The sequence below is a fragment of the Suncus etruscus genome, chromosome 14, assembly GCF_024139225.1.
Source record: "Suncus etruscus isolate mSunEtr1 chromosome 14, mSunEtr1.pri.cur, whole genome shotgun sequence".
NCBI lineage: Eukaryota > Metazoa > Chordata > Mammalia > Eulipotyphla > Soricidae > Suncus > Suncus etruscus.
The window spans coordinates 11,690,724-11,712,190 of NC_064861.1; positions in this window are offsets into that span (position 1 = coordinate 11,690,724).

Below are 21,467 nucleotides of genomic sequence, written 5' to 3' on the forward strand. Positions count from 1 at the left end.
TCCATATAGTCTTATGATTTCCTTTTACCTGTCATCAAAATTTTTTTTCTGTCCAAATATCTGGAGCGAGTACAGTAGGCAGGATGGGTAGTTGACCTGAATTTGATTTCCCTGCATAGTTCATATGTTCCTGAGTCTCACCAGGAGTGGTCCCAGAATGCAGAGTCAGGAGTAGACCTTAAGTGCCAAGGTGATGTGTGACCACAAAAAAATAGATAATTACAAAAAATAGTGATTGAGGCAGTGGATAAAATAAGTATAAGTAGTCAATGCTTAAAGAATGTAATTTATTACATTCATGCATAATCAACACTTTAAGCTAAGGATATATCTTCTTTATGATATATTAGAGTACTTTCTCAGAAGAATGATGTGAAGCAAATGGCAATTTTAAATTTGTGAGAAATGAATATTACCATATTTTCTGGTATATAAAATGACTGGGCGTATAAGACGACCCCCTAATTTTGCAGATAAAACATAGGTGTAGGCCTATATTCGCTGTATCAAACAGAACGTTCCTGTGCTGCAACAGTATGTACCACAGTGAGCCAATCACAACAAGCAAAGGTTCAAAGGTTATACTGGAATAGACTTCCTCTCTGACTCTGACCAATCTGAGTAGGCTTTTTACAGTGTAGATTTGGGTCCAAAACATTGTCTAATTTGCATGCATAAAAAGCCTGCTTGGATTGGCTGAGTTAGAGAGGTGGTGCGAGCAGCCTTGCAGTGATTGGTCCCTTATCATAGGCACCTTTTCTGGCAATTTCCTGGTGGCATCAGTTAATCTCCCCCACTACATGAACCAAACAACACCCCATTCTCGGACCCTAGCACTGAATCACCAACACGATTAGCTGGGTTTTGCCAGAAGTGACCCCCAGATCTCCTGAGTACTGTCTGGGAGCCCCCAAGAAAGAGATTTGGAAACTCTGTGGCCTGATTTTTTTTTGTTTCATTTAGCGGCACATTAAAACATTTTTCGGGATATACTTGGCATATAAGATGACCCCCAATTTTCGGTTGACTTTTTTTTTTGTTTCAAAACTCGTCTTATATGCCGGAAAATATGGTAATTAAAATGAGAATGATTTTTTTCCAGAAAACTAAATCCTCATGGGTTGTATCTCTTGCACTTATTGTTAGCAAAAGGTTATATTACAATATTACAATATTACAATATTATGGAATCTTTCCATAGTTTGCATCATCAACTGCTTGGAGTAAAATTTAATTTCAATTTCAGTAAAATGGATAAAATTGAAAGCACTGAGAGTACTAAGCTTTAAATAATATTTGTATCCATTGGACTTTGATTTCAGAATTGAAGATATATGGAGGCTAGGCATTTAGTCTGGTCTGTTGGTCCATAATCCTGAAAATCAAAGCTGGTTTTTAGCACAACCTGACATTGAATAGCATATAATGTGGATCTTGCTAAATGTAGTCATCACATGATTTTGGCCTACAAGCTATGCTTTGAATTAATGATTGATTAGCTGGAATTTAGCATTCTTCATTTTTTTTCCCAATCTTTGAAGAGTGTAAAACACATATGGGAAGCTCCAAAATATTTACAAAAACTGCTGGTTCATTCATTTTTAAGTGGTCTCTGCTACTATAATTAGAAACTCTCTTTACTCCTGACCTTACTCTTGCAGTTTCTATCAGTTTTAGGAAGTGGTGTCAAGCCATCATTTTAACTCGTTTTGTTGGTTTGGTTGGCGAAGAATAGATGCTGAAAGAGAGAAAATAAAAAAGGTAAAGGTCCTGTATAAACTGGAATTAGAGTGACAAGAAGACTTTCTAACATGTGGTTGTGAATGTTCCTTCCCAAACTTGTCAAGTAATGGCTCATCTGATTCCAATCTTTTTATAATAATTGAAAGCAGAGATACTTAAATGTTCACATGAAAGAGTCAAGGTAGGTAGTGTCAGAGTTGAATTTAGCCATATTAGCAGTGGATGTGGTCATGTGACTTTTTTGTTGTTTTTTTTCAATGCTGTTGTTTGAGATAGATCACAGAGACTGAAATCAAGCTTAGTGACTTTGTAGATGACAAACTAGCTTCAACAACTCCTCGGAAGGGTAAGTCCAGTTTTTCATTATATTCTTGCTGACTCCCATCCTGAGGGATGTTCTTTATAAATTAAAAATACTTTGGGGCCAGGCGGTGGCGCTAGAGGTAAGGTGCCTGCCTTGCCTGCACTAGCCCTGGATGGACCGTGGTTCGATCCCCCGGTGTCCCACATGGTCCCCCAAGCCAGGAGCGACTTCTGAGCACATAGCCAGGAGTAACCCCTGAGCGTCACCGGGTGTGACCCCAAAAAAACCCAAAAAATAAATTAATTAATTAATTAAAAATACTTTAATACAAAGGCAGATAATACTTACATAGCTGTGTCATTGGGTCATAAGCAGTCAGCAAGCTCTGTCATTGAAGTCAGAGTAATTGCCTGCTTTTATTCTAGCAGGACATTTTTTTGCTTGGACATACTTTTTTGCAAATCACCATAAATCTAGCTGAGATAGTATTATTCAAGGGAGAAACTCCCAATCATGCATCAAAGGAATGCTTTCCCACCTTAGAGCTTTATGTAAGTCCTTAAAACAAGTTTGCTTAGTTATGTCCAGGGGCTTAATGCTCATCAGCTACCTGTCTGGAAAATGCCCTCAATCTGTGCTCCCTATTAAGGCAGTATTTATCAGCTGTGCAACTCCTACTTCGATATCCCCAACCAGTGTGATTAGAGCTTTTATTTCAGTGACATTCTGTGACACCCCTCAAGACAGTCAATACAGGTACTTGCTTTTTTTCTTTTTTTTTTGGTTTTGAGTCACACTCACCAGCGCTCAGGGTTACTCCTGGCTTTATGCTCAGAAATCTCTCCTGGCAGGCTCGCGGGACCATATGGGATGCCGGGATTCGAACCATCGTCCTTCAGCAAGGCAAATGCCCTGCCTGCATGCTATCTTTCTGGCCCCAGGTACTTGCCTTTCTGCAAAAAGAAATGAATTCTTCTTGTAGCATCATAAGAGATTTTTAAGTGTTTCAGGAATTTTTCTCTGAATGTTGGAGAGTTTCCAACCAGCCCATCTCACTCACATAGATGAGGTAGTGTTCTGGTAGCTTCCTCCTTGCAGGTCAACATGAAATCTGCAATCCTGCTGATTTCTGTATTACTGCCTTAGGACAAGCAAAAATATCAATACAGTTGTGAGGTTGTAGATGATGGATATTGAGGGCTTCATAAATTTGCTCAGCTGGTAGCCTGCAAGGTATGACTGAAGTCAATAATGCAGGTTGGCCTCACCCCGCTGCTCAGAGGCCTGTGGCTAAGAACCAAAGTTCCTTGCTGTCTGAGGAACATTGATCAGGTTTTGTTTTCAGCTCCAACTGGATAGATGAATCAGAGTAGCTAAGAGGTATTTAAGTGAAGCCAAGATAACAGACAAACCTGGAGTGATTCAAGTTAGGAGATCTCCATGATCTTCTATGTTTCTGCTGTTCTTTTAAACAAAGTCTTATTCCCAAACCCCATAGTACCTTTTAAGGAAAAAAAAGAAGGGAAAATGAGAAAAGAGAGGGAAATTAAGAGAAGAGAAGAGAGTGAGAACGAAAGAAGAAAAGTGTTTGCCATTGAGGCAGACTGAGCAGAATGTGGTACAGAGAATGGGGACATCAGTGGTCAGAAATATACACTGGTGAAGGAATGGGTATGGACTATTGGATGACTAAACTCCATTCAACATCAATTTTTGAACTCTGTATGGGGGCATTTTGGTAGTATAGTAAATACCAACTCCCATGAAATACAAGGAAAATTTGTTTCCTGACCAAGCTATTAAAAATAATGTCTTCTGAGAATAGATTGACTAGTTTATTTATATGACTTGAAGATATTCTAAGCTTTACTTACTACAGTTTTGATATAAATGATATAGCTGTTTTTGCTTCTTCAGGACTGCACCACAGAACTTCCACAGGACCTTGGGGGACTGCTCAACCAATTTAGACATATTATCCAAGCTTCCTGGAATTCTGAGTAAAAAATCTAAAAGTTTTGTTGTTCAGGCTGAAGGCAATAGACTTGGACATGGCTATCCTCAGTTCTGTCTCTGGCATCATAAATGATTCTCTAAGTTCTGGATCCCATCCAGTGACACCAAATGTAGGGAGCGGAGATATAACATAAGCAGTGAAAGAGAGAAAGAGAGAGTGAGTGAGAGAGAGAATAGAAGAAATGTTGTCTTTTAATGCCTGAATGTACATTAGCACTTGAGTACCATCAGGAGTGATCCCTTGGAACATCACTAGATCTGGTCCCTCTGTCTGCCCCCTTTCTCTCTCAATCTCTCTATATGTTAAATGAAAATATTTAATAGCTTCTGTTAAAATCTATCAGTATATATTATTTTTAGAATATGTCAAATATTGGATCTTTCACAGACTAAATATCCACATTTAATTTGCTACCATTCAAAGTAAATAGGACTCAACCAAGAGCTCAAAATCCCAACAAGGTGCTCTTTATATATACCTATTACATTAGTTATTATTAGGTATATATTAGTTATTATTAGAATATATGCTCTTATGTAAATATTATAATTGTCAGAATAAAAGGTACTTAATATGTTTTCATTTCTAAGGAGTAATCAAGGAAAAATATTTTCATGAAGAGTAGTATCTGGAATTTTACTAAAATTGGGTTTCCTATGAGAAGGTTTTACCAAACTAGTGTTGGTTTTAAAGTCAGAATGCTTATTTTTCTATTTCAAATTTAAACTGAGAGAGTAATCAGCAAAAACAGGGCTTTAGGGGAAAACAGCATGCTGAAGTAAAAGTAGTTTTGGTTCTTTGAATTATGGGGATTTACTTTGTTACAAGATTTATGTACGACCTAAAGCAATGCACATTAAAAAAATATTTCTTGAGTGATTAATCTGCAATCTTTGGGAAAAGCAATGAGAACTTGAGAGTTTTTGATAAAAAAACTTTAAAACATTGCAGTTTTATAGTTGCATATTATAAACAGAACCTAAGATAGGATATTCATATAAAAGCTATAATAAAAATGCCAATTACTTTCATTTGCAATGCTAACAGATTAATTAGAACATGATTAATTTTATGAAAAGATTATTTTATGACACTAGTGACAATTGTATACAAAATGAATGTGGACAGATTTTTCATGGAGTATTTTTATATCAGTAGATGAATACATTTGTTTCTTTAAAAAACCTAAGTTCAGGTCAGAGAGATAAACAGCTGGTAGGGCACTTTCCTTACATGTAGTTGATCCAGGCTCAATTCCCACACCATATATGGTTTGCATACAGCATCCTAGTAGGAGTGATACCTGAGCACAGACAGAATCAGGAGTAAACCCTGAGTATTATCAGGGTGGTCCAAAACAACAACAACAACAACAACAAAAGTAAGTACAGAGGAATTATTTTACTTTTTTTTTTTTAATTTCTCAGTTTCTGAGCCACACCTGTGCAAGGCTTGGGGGTTCCTGTCTCTTCACTCAGAGATTATTCCTGACAGTGCTATGGGATCACATGGAATACCATGGATCAAACACTGGTTGGCTATGTGCTAGGCAAGTGCTCTACTCGCTATACAATCACTGTGGCCTTCTCATCTAATATAATACATTTAACTTATGTGGACATAAAGCCAGTTTAAATATACTAAGCATTAATTTTAAATGAAGTTTTACAGAACTAAGGATCATATGCATAATATTTATAAGTATTAATGTATAGTAACAAATATAATATATAAATAATATTATAAAGGCTTTTTTCTTCTACTATTACTTTTCTAGTAACACAGTTTGGCATCTGGTAAGATTATTTTATTTTTTAGAGCTTTTAAAATATTTATAAGCTGAGTATTTTTATAATAGCAATACAGGAAAAATTTTCATACAGTAGTAATCCTTAAAGAAGAGCAAACAGAAATAAAGCACATTGTATACTGTTTCTATGACGATCTAGGTGATCTTGTAAATTTACTGTTTGGGAAGAGAGGATATCTGATTATTCTCGAGGGCTACTGTTAAATATATGTTTGGATAATACTCCTGAAGATGCTCAGAAAACCTTACATGGATACCAGGGACCAAATCTGAATCTACCAGATGGGTAAAGCATGTGCTCAGTCTATTGAAATATCTCTCTATTTCTTATACTGTCATTTTATCATGTACTTATACTTGTTAGAAGATTGACATATTATAGAATGAAGAAATATTTAAATTTAGTTCATAGAATACAGAAACACTTTAAACTTATCTTTACTAACTGTGGCCACTCTTCTATTGCAAATAAAAATGTAAACATTTTGCAGCTGGCACAAAAGCACAGTGGTAGGACATTTGCCTTGCACACAGCTGACCCAGGATGGACCTGAGTTCAATTCCTGGCATCCCATATGGTTCCCCAAGCCAGGAGCGATTTCTGAGTGCATAGCCAGGAGTAACCCCTGAGTGTCACTGGGTGTGACCCAAAAACCAAAAAAGAAAAAAATCTAAAAATGTAAACATTTTATTTCTCTAAGGAATAGAATTATAGAATTATAGTGTGTGGTTTCTTATCATATATGGTATAATTCTATAATTCTACTCCTTAGAGGATCAAGACATTTACATTTTTATTTGAAATAGATACTTATCTCCTTAAGCATATTATATTGAATAGACTTTCTCTTTTTTAATGATTTTTATTGAGACCTATGTAACTTACAAGTCTTTCACAGTTATATTTAAACATAATGACAGTGAATTAGGGCAATTCCCCACGAACAATGTTGAGTTCCCTTTGCCCCTGTTCCTAGCATGCATCCCATACTTTCTTCCTTTGCCCCCTGCAAAGCTAGTGTAACCAGTCCCCTTTGTATATAACTTGTTGTAGATCTTGATTCTGTTTTTGAATTTCGGTTTAGTATTTAGGCCTCGTTATTATTTATTTTCACTCAACGTTCATGTGACTATTTGCTCCTAGTAACAAACACCTCCCCCCTCCCTTATTTTATGAGGCAGAACAAGATGATTCAAGTTCTGTGGTTAGTTCTGTTGAAAAAAAAAAAAACCTGGAAGAAATCCATCTAGGAGCTCTCAATATTAATTTAAAAGAAGAAAAAAGGGGGAAAAGAGAAAAAAATGAAGAAGAAGCAATGACAAAATACACAACAGCCACAATAAACAGCTACTAAACAATAACACAAAAAAGAAAAAAAGGAAGGATGGCTGGTGTGGCAAGGTTTTGTGCTTATCTTTTTATTTATTTATTTATTTTGCATAGGTACAGTAAGTATTGGGAAAATTTCAAAGGGAATTCCCTTGGCCTAAGAGATACATGGTCTTTTCATCCTTGAAACACACTGTCATGGAACAACTACAGGCTGCAGATATGCTCATTATAGAACCCCAAAGTCTTTTTATGGTACCAGAAAATATTCTGCTCAGTGTGGCTGACAAAAATTAGTCCTCTATAATTAGAGTTCTTGGTATTTCCACAGGTCATAGGATGAAGTGAATAGACTTTATTTTTAATCTGCTTCTTACAGATGTTACTCCTCAGAAGCCTTTTCTGCAACACATTTTTTATTCACAGATATTACTATCTAATGTTTTTCTCCTCGGTACATCATGTCTCATAGACATTTCTTCTTACCCTTTGCTTATAACAAATTTTTTCCTCCTCAGGTAAACCATAGACAATAGATACTTCTTATATTTCTTTTTACCTCACAAACTTTCTCCTTATGAAAAACAACCCAATAAGTTATAGTCATAATTTTTCTACTAGTCTTTTCTGCACAAGTTACCATGTACAATACAATTTTTTCTTTATATTTATATCACAAACTTTTGCAACAATGCCAAATAGGGTTTTCTCTTCAAATTACAAAAATATGTTCTCAGATAAACCCTTTCCAATGGAACTTTCTTTTCTGTCCATTCATAATTTACTCTTAGATAAACCATGCCAAATAAAATTTTCTCCACATATTTTGCTCCAAGCTGAAGTGTTTTTCTGAACAAAAATGCTCAATAGAATTCTGATCTTAGATTTTATTCATTGCGGAATATTTCTCCCTAGATTTTGCTTCTGAGCAAAGCATGCCAGAATTTCTCCTCTAATTTTACCTCCCCCAGTCTTCTTCTCCAGCAAACATGCCCATAGATTTTTACCTCAAACTTTGCTTCTACCAATCTTCTGCTCAAGTATATAGCACCCAAATTGAATTTCTACTCTTAATTTTTTCTTTCCCATTGCCTTAAGGAAATATAATACATAATAAATATGCTCCTCATATTTTGTTTCTAATTATCTTTCTTTTAGGTAACTAAGACTAAAAGAATGTTCACCTTAGAATTTTCTTCTACCAGATTTTCTTATCAGGTAAAGCCCATTTCAAGAGAACTTTCTCCTTATTTTTTTTTTTTTGGTCACACCCGGCAGTGCTCAGGGGTAGTTCCTGGCTCCAGGCTCAGAAATCGCCCCTGGCAGGCACAGGGGACCATATGGGACGCCGGGATTCGAACTGATGACCTCCTGCATGAAAGGCAAATGCCTTACCTCCATGCTATCTCTCCAGCCCCTCCTTATTTTTATTCTACAATTTCTTTTGTATAAGTAAAAAAAATTCCAAGTTGATTTTCTTAGATGACATATTCTACCATTCTTCTCTGCGAAATTTTCCAAGAAGGAAATGTTTTATTTAGATTTTACTTCAACCAGAATTTTATTCTCTGGAAAGCCTAGGTTGTATTTTATCCAATTTAGTATTTTTGCCTTGGCAGTCATGATCAAAAAGATCATCTCTCTAAAGTTTTCTGTTTTGCAAATGATGTCCAGTTATTTATTCTCTTAAGATCTACCTATTTTTCTCATTTTGTTCTCTACAATCTAGTCCTACAGTCTAGCACCAGCCAGCCATTAAAGGAATCTGCCCCTTTAAGTAAGATACTAACTGTGATTGCCTGACTGAGTCTATAAACCCAACTCTGGGGAAGACTGGAGGTGGAGAGGTGTAGGTAGTTAGAGGATACAGTGGAAGCAGCAATGGGATTAAACTCTATCTCTGTCTACTTCTTTTATCCTCCATTTGGACAGACTTTTGTCTGTAGCCTTTTGCTTTTCATCATATACTTGTTCCTTTTACCTGGCCCTTAATCAAACACTACCATGGTCCTAAACCCATCTCTCTCTCCTTCTTTCTCTCTCTCCTGGCCTAGGGGATTGTCATAAGCCCTGGTGCTTTATTAATAAAAAAGGTTGAGAAATTTGTCAGATTCTTGCCTACAAGGTCACTATGGACACCAGCAGTCTGGGACCATCTCCAGCAGGTTAGCTCTGACAAGTGGCACATAGATAGTTAGGACAGTTGATAAAATGAACAATTTGAAATTGGAACAGGTGTATTGGTCTGGCTATTATACATGATTTTCTAGTAGGTTAAGACAATGATCATAGTTTATGTTAAGGCCCAGATCTTACTGTGGGTGAAATTATTTTGGCCTTCTGGATATTAAATGATATATATCTGAAGGCAATAATGATCTATTTAATAATAATAATAATAATAGCAATGATATGTGGAATATTTATCTCCAGTTTATGTTGAAGAAATATAACAAAAATGATCATTGATTTACTAAGAAGGATCACTCTTTCAGCACCTCTCAAGCCCCTCCACAGGGTAAGGAAACCAAGGCAAATATAATAGCCACTGCCATTCTCATAAGACCTATTTCAAAGCGTAGAACAAAAATTATTCCTCCTGAACTCATAACATTGAGCCAGGTGTAGAATGCAACAAAGGAGAATTCTGCTGAATTAACACCATAACATGAGAGAGTAATGCTTCCAGTAGAAACCAGGGCTCAATACATGAATAAAAGAAGTCAAGACACAGTGATTACCATAAAGGAAGATATCCAAAAAGTTCCCTCATCTCCCAGACGTGAGGCTTTTGAAAACTACTCAGGGGAATCATTTTTAGTTCTTAATATGTAGGCAGTTCATGAGGTCTCTAGTTTGGATCTTAACAGGGCTAATTTTGATTCTGACTGAGCAGATACTCACAGGATCGTTGTCATTTTGGGTCTTTGAAAAAACCCTAGGCCAAAAAAGAAAGAGAAAGAGAGAGATGGATCCTACAACCAGGGTAAGATCAGATTTTGAGCCTTTTTTCTTATAGGAAACCATACACAGTGGAATTTTCTTAGTTTTCTTTTTATACGTTGTAGCCAAAGGATGCTCAATATATTTTTCCTTTCATATTATCTTTTCTACACACCAAACAATCTAAAGATAGTTTTTTATTAATATCTTTATATAAACACCTTGATTGCAAATATGATTACAGTTGGGTATTAGTCATGTAAAGAACACACCCCTTCACTAATGCAACATCCCCATCACCAATATCCCAAATCTCTCTCCTCCCCACCCAACCCCTGCGTGTACTCTAGACAGGCTTTCTACTTCGCTCATTTATTCACATTGTTATGATAGTTCTCAGTGTAGTTATTTCTCTAATTGCATTCATCACTCTTTGTGGTGAGCTTCATATTGTGAACTGAACTTTCCAGCCCTTCTCTCTTTTGTCTCTGAGAATTATTGCAAAAATATCTTTTATTTTTCTTAAAAACCATAGATAAGTGAGACTATTCTGCGTCTATCTTTCCCCTCTGACTTATTTCACTCAGCATAATAAATTCCATGTATATGAAAATTTCATGACTTCATCTCTCCTGACTGCTGCATAATATTTCATTGTGTATATGTACCACAGTTTCTGTAGCCATTCATTCATTGAAGGGCGTCCTGGTTGTTTTGAGAGTCTGGCTAGTGTAAATAGCACTGCAATGAATATAGGTGTGAGGAAGGAATTTTTGTATTGTATTTTGTGTTCCTAGGGTATATCCCTAGGAGTGGGATAGCTGGAGCTCAATTTTCAGTTTTTGGAGGAATATCCATATTGCTTTCCATAAAGGCTGGACTAGACGGCATCTCCACTAGCAGTGAATAAGAGTTCCTTTTTCTCTACATCCCCTCCAGCACTGTTTGTTTGTGATGTGCACCAATCTCTGTGGTGTGATATGGTACCTCATAGTTATTTTGATTTGCATCTCCCTGATGATTATTGATGTGGAACATTTTTTCATGTGTGTTTTGGCCATTTGTATTTCTTCTTTGACAAAGTGTCTGTTCATTTTTTCTCCCTATTTTTTGATGGGGTTAGATTTTTTCTTTTTTTGTAAAGTTCTGTCAGTGCCTTGTATATCTTGGATATTAGCCCCTTATCTGATTGGTATTGGGTGAATAGTTTCTCCCACTCAGTGGATGGCTCTTATATCCTGGTCACTATTTCCTTTGAGGTGCAGAAGTTTCTCAGCTTAATATATTTCCATTTGTTTATCTTGTTTCCACTTTTATGGAGAGTGCTGTTTTCTCCTTAAAGATACCTTGAGTCTCAATGTTGTGGAGTGTTTTACCTATGTATTGTTCTATATACCATATGGTACAGGTCTGTTATCAAGGTCTTTAATCCATTTACAGGTTGTTGTTGTTTTTTTAAATAGATTTAGATTCTCTCAGTTTTTGTTCTCATGATTGCCATTTGAATTTTCTTCTTTAATTTCCTAAATTATGGGCGTTTCTCCTTAGATTTTTGCATCTTCAAGTTCTTTTTGCCATATCTATCATTTTTAAAGTGATTTTGCTCCTCAAAGTTTGCTATTCCTAGTTCTCCTTGTCAGGAAAGTCATATACTTTCTCCCTCATATTTCTATTCTGACAGTTTATTCTCCTTTCACAGTGCTTTCTCCTTGCAAAAAAAAAATCTCCAAATAATTTTTCTTCTGGTCTTCCTTTTCACACAGTTGCCCCTCAATCACATCATAACAATAAATTGTTATTCTTAGAATTCCCTTGTTTTTTTTTACTCTAAAAATATCCAATAACTGTTTCTTCATGTATTTTGAAAATCACACAAGTTGTTTCTCATGTTTTTCCTCACACATTTTTATTCCTTAAATGAAGTTCCGGCAGTAAAGCTTTCTTCACAGTTTTGGCTTCTCCACAGCCAAACAATCCCAATAGAATTTTCTCCTCATGTTTGCTCCTTAATTTACAGCTACCCTATGAAAATAAATTTTTCAACTTAGATTTTACTTCCTTCAGTTTCTTTTTCACCTCTAAACCATGATAAAATTTTTTTCTCTTCAAAGCTTGCACCACAAATTCTTCTCCACACACATTTTCAATTCTCATTGGCAAAATAATGCTCTGTAGAATTTCTTCTCAAATTTTATTTATAATACTATTTTCTATGTTTTGTTTCTCCCAATCTTCTCCTTGGGCAAACATACAATAGACATTCTCCCTAGATTTAATTTCTGTATTTTTTCCCATAAGAATCTATTCCCAGTAGAATTTCTTCCTATACTTTTACTCTTTCCCCAGTTTTCTTCTCATATAAACCATCTCCACTATAATTGTGTTGTCATTTGCTTTGGTCATTTTTCCCTAAAAATAACAACAAAGCATGCCAAATTAAGATATTGATTCTACCATTATTTATCTTCAGATAAACCATGCCCAATATTATAGCTCATCAATTTTTCTTCAACTATTTTTTCAGATATTGCCTCTAAACTTATTTATCTTCACATAAACCATGACCAGTAGAATAATTTCCTTAACTTTTTTAAACTATTTTTTATATCCAGTCAATATGTCTAATCAAAGTTTTTCTTCAGATTTTGCTTCTACCTGTATTTTCAAAACAAATATTCCCAGTGTAATTTTCCTTCACATTTTCCATTTGTCTCATCAGTCAAAATTCTTAATACATTTTCTTTTTTTTTTATTTAAACACCTTGATTACATACATGATTGTGTTTGGGTTTCAGTCATATAAAGAACACCACCCATCACCAATGCAACATTCCCATCACCAATGTCCCAAGTCGCCCTCCTCCACACCCGACCCCTGCCTGTACTCTAAACAGGATCTCCATTTCCTCATACAATCTCATTATTAGGAAAGTTCAAAATGTAGTTATTTCTCTAACTAAACTATTCACTCTTTGTGGTGAGCTTCCTGTGGTGAGCTGGAACTTCCAGCTCTTTTCTCTTTTGTGTCTGAGAATTATTATTGCAAGAATGTCTTTCATTATTCTTAAAACCCATAGATGAGTGAGACGATTCTGTGTTTTTCTCTCTCTCTCTCTCTGACTTAATTCACTCAGCATAATAGATTCCGTGTTCATCCATGTATAGGAAATTTTCATGACTTCATCTCTCCTGACAGCTGCATAATATTTCATTGTATATATGTACCACAGTTTCTTTAGCCATTCGTCTGTTGAAGGGCATCTTGGTTGTTTCCAGAGTCTTGCTATGGTAAATAGTGCTGCAATGAATATAGGTGTAAGGAAGGGGTTTTTGTATTGTATTTTTGTGTTCCTAGGGTATATTCCTAGGAGTGGTATAGCTGGATCATATGGGAGCTCGATTTCCAGTTTTTGGAGGAATCTCCATATCGCTTTCCATAAAGGTTGAACTAGACGGCATTCTCACCAGCAGTGGATAAGAGTTCCTTTCTCTCCACATCCCCGCCAACACTGTTTATTCTCATTCTTTGTGATGTGTGCCATTCTCTGTGGTGTGAGGTGGTACCTCATAGTTGTTTTGATTTGCATCTCCCTGATGATTAGTGATGTGGAGCACTTTTTCTTGTGTCTTTTGGCCATTTGTATTTCTTCTTTGTCAAAGTGTCTGTTCATTTCTTCTCCCCATTTTTTGATGGGATTAGATGTTTTTTTTCTTGTAAAGTTCTGTCAGTGCCTTGTATATTTTGGAGATTAGCCCCTTATCTGATGGGTATTGGGTGAATAGTTTCTCCCACTCAGTGGGTGGCTCTTGTATCCTGGGCACTAATTCCTTTGAGGTGCAGAAGCTTCTCAGCTTAATATATTCCCATCTGTTAATCTCTGCTTTCACTTGCTTGGAGAGTGCAGTTTCCTCTTTGAAGATGCCTGTAATGTCCTGGAGTGTCTTGCCTATGTGCTGTTCTATATATCTTATGGTTTTGGGGCTGATATCGAGGTCTTTAATCCATTTGGATTTTACCTTTGTACATGATGTTAGCTGGGGGTCTAAGTTCAATTTTTTGCAAGCGGCAATCCAATTGTGCCAACACCACTTGTTGAAGAGGCTTTCCCTGCTCCATTTAGGGTTTCCTGTTCCTTTATCAAAAATTAGGTGATTGTATGTCTGGGGAACATTTTATGAGTATTCAAGCCTATTCCACTAATCTGAGGGCCTGTCCTTATTCCAATACCATGCTGTTTTAATAACTATTGCTTTGTAGTACAGTTTAAAGTTGGGGTAAGTAATTACTTCCATATTCCTTTTCCCAATGATTGCTTTAGCTATTCTAGGGTGTTTATTGTTCCAAATGAATTTCAAATGTGCCTGATCCACTTCTTTGAGGAATGTCATGGGTATCTTTAGAGGGATAGCATTAAATCTGTATAATGCCTTGGGGAGTATTGCCATTTTGATGATGTTAATCCTGCCAATCCACGAGCAGGGTATGTGTTTCCATTTCCGCGTGTCCTCTCTTATTTCTTGGAGCAGAGTTTTATAGTTTTCTTTGTATAGGTTCTTCACATTTTTAGTCAAGTTGATTCTAAGATATTTGAGTTTGTGTGGCACTATTGTGAATTGGGTTGTTTCCTTAATGTCCATTACTTCCTTATGACTATTGGTGTATAGAAAGGCCATTGATTTTTATGTGTTAATTTTGTAGCCTGCCACCTTGCTATATGAGTTTATTGTTTACAGAAGCTTTTTGGTAGAGTCTTTAGGGTTTTCTAAGTAGAGTATCATGTCATCTGCAAACAGTGAGAGCTTGACTTCTTCCTTTCCTATCTGGATTCCCTTGATATCTTTTTCTTGCCTAATCGCTATAGCAAGTACTTCTAGTGCTATGTTGAATAGGAGTGGTGAGAGAGGACAGCCTTGTCTTGTGCCAGAATTTAGAGGGAAGGCTTTTAGTTTTTCTCCATTGAGGATAATATTTGCCACTGGCTTGTGGTAGATGGCCTTAACTATACTGAGACAGGTTCCTTCCATTCCCATCTTACTGAGAGTTTTGATCAAGAATGGGTGTTGGACCTTATCAAATGCTTTCTCTGCATCTATTGATATGATCATGTGATTTTTATTTTTCTTGTTATTGATGTTGTGTATTATGTTGATAGATTTATGGATGTTAAACCATCCTTGCATTCCTGGGATGAAACCTACTTGATCATAGTGGATGATCGTCTTAATGAGGCATTGAATCCTATTTGCCAGGATTTTGTTGAGGATCATTGCATCTGCATTCATCAGCGATATTGGTCTCTAATTTTCTTTTTTCGTAGCATCTCTGTCTGGTATAGGTATCAAGGTGATGTTGGCTTCATAAAAGCTATTTGGAAGTGTTTCCGTTTGTTCAATTTCATGAAAGAGTCTTGCCAGTATTGGTAGTAGTTCCTCTTGGAAAGTTTGAAAGAATTCATTAGTGAATCCATCTGGGCCTGGGCTTTTGTTTTTGGGCAGACATTTGATTACCGTTTTCATTTTATCACTGGTGATGGGGGTGTTTAGATATGCTACATCCTCTTCCTTCAACCGTGGACGATTATAAGAGTCCAAGAATTTATCCATTTCTTCCATATTTTCATTTTTAGTGGCATAGAGTTTCTCAAAGTAGTTTCTGATTACCCTTTGAATCTCTGTCATATCAGTAGTGATCTCTCCTTTCTCATTCCTAATACGAGTTATCAAGTTTCTCTCTCTCTCTCTTTCTTTGCTAGGTTTGCCAGTGGTCTATCAATCTTGTTTATTTTTTCAAAGAACCAATTTCTGCTTTTGTTGATCTTTCGGATTGTTTTTTGGGTTTCCACTTCATTGTTTTCTGCTCTTAGCTTTGTTATTTCCTTCTGTCTTCCTATTTATGGGTCCTTTTGTTGAGCACTTTCTAGTTCAATTAGCTGTGTCATTAAGCTACTCAGGTAAGCTCCTTCTTCCTTCCTGATGTGTGCTTGCATATCTATAAATTTTCCTCTCAGTACTCCTTTTGCTGTGTCCCATAAGTTCTGATAGTTTGTGTCTTTATTGTCATTTGTTTCCAGGAACCTTTTGATTTCCTCCTTGATTTCATCTCAGACCCACTGGTTATTGAGTATGAGGCTGTTTAACTTCCAGGTGTTAAGGTTTTTCTTCTGAGTCCCTTTGGAATTCACAAATAATTTCAGAGCCTTGTGGTCAGCGAAGGTAGTCTGCAAAATTTCTATCCTCTTGATATTATGGAGGTATGTTTTATGTGCCAGCATGTAGTCTATCCTGGAGATGTCCCATGTACATTGGAGAAGAATGTGTATCCAGGTTTCTGGGGATGGAGTGTCCTATATATATATATATATCCACTAGGCCTCTTTCTTCCATTTCTCTCCTCAGGTTTAGTATATTCTTGTTGGGTTTCAGTCTGTTTGACCTATCCAGTGTTGACAAAGCCGTGTTAAGGTCCCCCACAATTATCGTGTTGTTATTGATATTATTTTTCAAATTTATCAACAGTTGTATTAAATATTTTGCTGGCCCCTAATTCGATGCATATATGTGTAGGAGAGTGATATTTTCTTGCTCTACATACCCCTTGATTAATATAAAATGTCCATCTTTGTCCCTAACAACCTTACTGAGTATAAAGTTTGCATTATCTGATATTAGGATGGCCACTCCAGCTTTTTTATGGGTGTTGTTTGCTTGGATGATTTTTCTCCAGCCTTTTATTTTGAGTTTATGTTTGTGCTGACTATTCAGGTGCATTTCTTGTAGGCAGCAGAAGGTTGGATTGAGTTTTTTGATCCATTTAGCCACTCTGTGTCTCTTGACTGGTGCATTTAGTCCATTGACGTTGAGAGAAAGAATTGTCCTGGGATTTAATGCCGTCTTTATATCGAAATTTGTTGTGTCTTTTGGTTAGTCTTGTCGTAAAGTAGGCCTTTCAGTTTTTCTCTTAAGACTGGTTTTGTGTCTGTAAAGTTTCTGAGCTCCTTTTTGTCTGGAAACCATGTATTCTTACATCAAAGAGGAAAGTGAGTTTTGCTGGGTATAGTATTCTGGGTGAAGCATTCATTTCATTCAGTCTTGTCACAATATCCCACCACTGCTTTCTGGCATTGAGTGTTTCTGGTGACAGGTCTGCTGTAAATCTCAAGGATGCTTGCTTGAATGTAATTTCCCCTTTTGATCTTGCTGTTTTCAGAATTCTGTCTCTATCTGTGGGATTTGTCATTGTGACAAGGATGTGTTTTGGGGTGGTTTTTCTGGGGTCCATTTTGATTGGTACTCTTTGAGCATGCAGGATTTGATTACATATATTCTTTAGCTCTGGAAGTTTCTCTTTAATGATGTTCTTAACCGTTGATTCTTCCTGGAAATTTTCTTCCTGTGTCTCTGGGACTCCAATGATTCTTAAGTTGTTTCTGTTGATCTTATCATAGACTTCTATTTTCATCTGTTCCCATTCTTTGACTAATTTTTCCATTGTCTGCTCATTTGCTTTAAGTTTTTTTTTTCCAATCTCTCCTGCTGTATGGAATTGTTATGTATCTCATCTTCCACAGCACCAAGTCTATTCTCAGCTTCTGATACCCTGTCCCAGAGCTTATCCATTTTGTCATTCACTTCGTTTACTGACTTTTTCAGGCCTGTTAGTTGACATGTTATTTCAGTTTGGAGTTTTGTGATTTCTGTCTTCATATTTTCTTGGTTCTTATTAGTGTTCTGTTCAACTCTATCCATTGTTTCTTTGAGTTCTTTGAGCATCTTCCATATTGCTAGTCTAAAATCCTTATCTGAGAGGTTGATTAATTGGTTGGTCATTCTCTGGTCATCAGAATTGTCATCTTCATTCTCTATGTCTGATGCTGGCCTGCGTTGATTCCCCATTGTCACACTTGTATTGTGGGATTTTCTGTGTGTTGTGGTGGTATTCATTGTCTATATGATGCAGGCAGCACACTTTTCTGGCTCCGCCCTTTCTGGATGGGCTGACTTGCCTCTAAGGGAGGGGAGTCCTCCGTGGATGAAGCCTCACACTGGATCAAATCTTAGGCCCGAGCATGCAACAGAGAAGATAGTCCAGAGAGAAATGCTTGCTTCTGTGATATAGCACAGTTCTTAGTGTGATTTTTTCTTCTTGTTGCGATGGTGTTCTTTTCTTAGAAAGAGTGCATGGCTGCGTAGCAAAGCGAAGCCAAAGTGCTCTGCTGGAGCCTCTTTTGCCCCACTCCCAAGAGTTTCACACAAGAGGACAGTAGACAGACATTTACAGGTAGCACTCACAGTTTTTCACATTTGGGCCCCACTAGGCAGGTGTAGATTCGTGGAATTTCCCCACCTGATGTCCCAAACAGGGGACCTGGCTTCTGCAAAAGCCTGCCAGTTTTTATGTTCTGGAGTCCTGCCCTAAAAATGGCCTCTGGGAGAGCAAGTTTTCTGGAGCCTTTTTTGCCCCACTCCCAAGAGTTTCACACAAGAGAACAGTAGACAGACATTTACAGGTAGCACTCACAGTTTTTCACAGTTGGGTCCCACTGGGCAGGCGTAGATTCGTGGATTTTCCCTGCCTGATGTCCCAAACAGGGGACCCGGCTTCTGCAAAAGCCTGCCGGTTTTTATGTTCTCCTTAATAGATTTTCTACTCAGTCTTGCCCCAGATCATTTATCCTATGTTACTTCATGACAATAGAATTTTTACTACAGATTTTTTTTTACATCGAGTATTTTTTTAGGCTTGCAACACCCAATGGAAATTTAATGAAAATTCAATAAGAGTTAATTTAAGAGAAATCATCAGTTTAAAGACTAATAATAGAGTGAGGATGAAATGGTTACTTATCTTCCTCTAAAAAATAATCCATTATATGTAACATTTAAATGTTTTTGTTGAACTTTCTTTTGTTCCTCATCTCCTTTATTCACACCCATTTCATGGAGTACTGTAATTAGTTCTAAAACTATTTTATTATTTTCCTCAACATTAATTCCAGACACACAAAAACAATGTGGCTGTAGTGAATTACTGATATTGATTTTTATCACAATTTATCTAATAAAGTAGTATATACTTATAACTATAAGTATTTATTTTATTTAAACACGTTTATATTTAATACAAAATATTTCATTTTCTTAAAACATATAATTACTTTCTTGTTTTTGTTTTGTTTTGTTTTGGTTTGGTTTTTGGGTCACACTGGGAGTGCTCAGGAGTTATTCTTGGCTCTACGCTCAGAAATCGCTCCTGGCAGGCTCGGGGGACCATATGGGATGCTGGGATTCAAACCATTGACCTTCTGCATGAAAGGCAAACGCCTTACCCCATGCTATCTCTCCAGCCCCATGATTACTTTCTTAAATAACCACATTGTCCTTGATCTGTAGTGATAGCACAGCCATAGGTCATTTGCTTTGAATGCAGATAACCCAGGACAAACTCCCTGATATACCTTATGGTCGGTCGAGCCTGCCATGAGTGATTTCTGAGCTTACAGCCCCGAATAACTGCTGAGTGCCACTGAGTTTGGTCCGAAAGAAAGAAAGAAAGAAAGAAAGAAAGAAAGAAAGAAAGAAAGAAAGAAAGAAAGAAAGAAAGAAAGAAAGAAAGAAAGAAAGAAGGAAGGAAGGAAAGAAAGAGAGAAAGAGAGAGAGAAAGAGAGAAAGAAAGAAAGAGAGAAAGAGAGAAAGAAAGAAAGGAAGGAGAGAAAAACAGAGAAAGAAAGAAAGAAAGAAAGAAGAAAGAAAGAAATAAAGAAAGAAAGAAATAAAGAAAGAAAGAAAGAAAGAAAGAAAGAAAGAAAGAAAGAGAAAGAAAGAAAGAAAGAAAGAGGAGAGAGAAAGAGAGAGAAAGAGAGAAAGAAAGAAAGAAAGAAAGAAAGAAAGAAGAAAGAAAGAAAGAAAGAAAGAAAGAAAGAAAGAAAGAAAGAAAGAAAGAAAGAAAGAAAGAAAGAAAGAAAGAAAGAAAGAAAGAAAGAAAGGAGAGAGAAAGAGAAAGGAGAGAGAGAAAGAAAGAAAGGAAGGAAGGAAGGAAGGAAGGAAGGAAGGAAGGAAGGAAGGAGAGAAAAACAGAGAAAGAAAGAAAGAAAGAAAGAAAGAAAGAAAGAAAGAAAGAAAGAAAGAAAGAAAGAAAGAAAAAGAGAAAGAAAAAGGAAGAAAGAAAGAAGAAAGAGAAAGAGAAAGAAAGAAAAAGAAGGAAGGAAGAAGAAAGGAAGAAAGAAAGAAAAAAGAAAGAAGAAAGAAAGAAAGAAAGAAAGAAAGAAAGAAAGAAAGAAAGAAAGAAGGAAGGAAGGAAGGAAGGAAGGAAGGAAGGAAACAAAACACATAATCCCGACTGTCAATAAAACCTGGTATTTATTATTTTTTAATAATGGTGAATTTATATTTCTTCATTGATATCACTCTACATATTTTATCAGTAAACAGACATTTTGTCAGATTGAGTTTAAAATTTGGGCAGTATTTTTACTATACTAGGAAGACTAATAGATTTAAAAAAACAGGTAACACTTGTAGTTTCATTTAAAAATTACACTTCAACATAAAACCTGATAGTTACTTATCAAAATGAAAAATAATATTCTCCTTAAATTGTCTTAAGAAAAAATGAAAATGTATTAATTTGTTATTAAACTTGCTTTGCCAAGAATTATTTAAATGTTTTATAAGATCAATTGGCTACTATGCTATCAAATAATTCTTTCTAAGTGCTTTCTAGAGCTTAAGTTAAAGTTGCCTCATGATACTAAAATTTTAGATCCAAACTTTATTGAAAAATTTTGCATTTCAGAAAATGTGATTATTTTGAATAATTAAATCAGAAAGAAAATACAATTATTAGAATGTTGTCCAACAATGATGCTTCTAGTATTAAATACATAATTCTTAGAGAGAATTTTTCATGGATATCAATAGATTGCAGCAGCATACTTTCCAGTAAATAAAAAATTTACATAAATTAAACAGGTTATAATTTTAGTGAATATATTTTTCACATAAAATATTTTAATTTAATATGATTTTAAGTCAAATGATCATTGGATTAATGTACCTGTTCTTTCTAACACAATGTGTTTTTAGCTCATATTTTTGTTCCTCTATTGAAGTGTATTTTATATCAGCCAAACATTGCAGTTTTAATTTTCTTTTTTTTTTTTTGTTTTTTTTTTTTTTTTTGTTTTTGGGCCACACCCTGTGACGCTCAGGGGTTACTCCTGGCTATGCGCTCAGAAGTTGCTCCTGGCTTCTTGGGGGGCCATATGGGACACCGGGGGATCGAACCGCGGTCCGTCCTAGGCTAGCGCAGGCAAGGCAGGCA